The sequence below is a fragment of the Bison bison genome, unplaced genomic scaffold (assembly GCF_000754665.1).
Source record: "Bison bison bison isolate TAMUID 2011002044 unplaced genomic scaffold, Bison_UMD1.0 scf7180017864240, whole genome shotgun sequence".
Lineage (NCBI taxonomy): Eukaryota > Metazoa > Chordata > Mammalia > Artiodactyla > Bovidae > Bison > Bison bison.
The window spans coordinates 249,972-250,665 of NW_011494812.1; positions in this window are offsets into that span (position 1 = coordinate 249,972).

Here is a 694-nt window from a genome sequence, read left to right on the forward strand (position 1 = left end):
CACAAATTTGGAATATTTTCCTTAATGGAGAAAACCAAAAATTATCCTGAGAGCCAACATATTGATTACAGTCCAAATATTTCTCCAGTGAATGCTAAATGTATTGTTAAACTTGTCAAATATGTATAAAGAGGACATAGGATATGACATCTTAAGGAAAACATCTCTGAACTTTGGGTGAAAAAATGCCAAGTTACTTGCTGACATAGCAATGCTTTATTTGATAATAGGAAAGATCAAAATATACATGGAGATTGTAAAATATTACAAAAGGAGAAGGAAGTTCTACTGTTAATGAGCCTATTACAAAAAGTTATTTTGACTTAGCCTGAAGCTGGGGCATAATTTCTGAAGTTTTATTTGTCTCATGAAGATTGGTTACTGAAAGTAGTAGAGGAGAAGAGCTACTGAAAAGAGGTCACATACCATTGACCAATGTAATTTTCTTTTTTTAAATTTTATTTTGTTTTTAAACTTTACAAATTGTATTAGGTTTGCCAAATATCAAAATGAATCTGCCACAGGTATACATGTGTTCCCCATCCTGAACTCTCCTCCCTCCTCTCTCCCCATACCATCCCTCTGGGTCGTCCCAGTGCACTAGACCCAAGCATCCAGTATCATGCATTGAACCTGGACTGGCAACTCATTTCATACATGATATTATACATGTTTCAATGCCATTCTCCCAAAT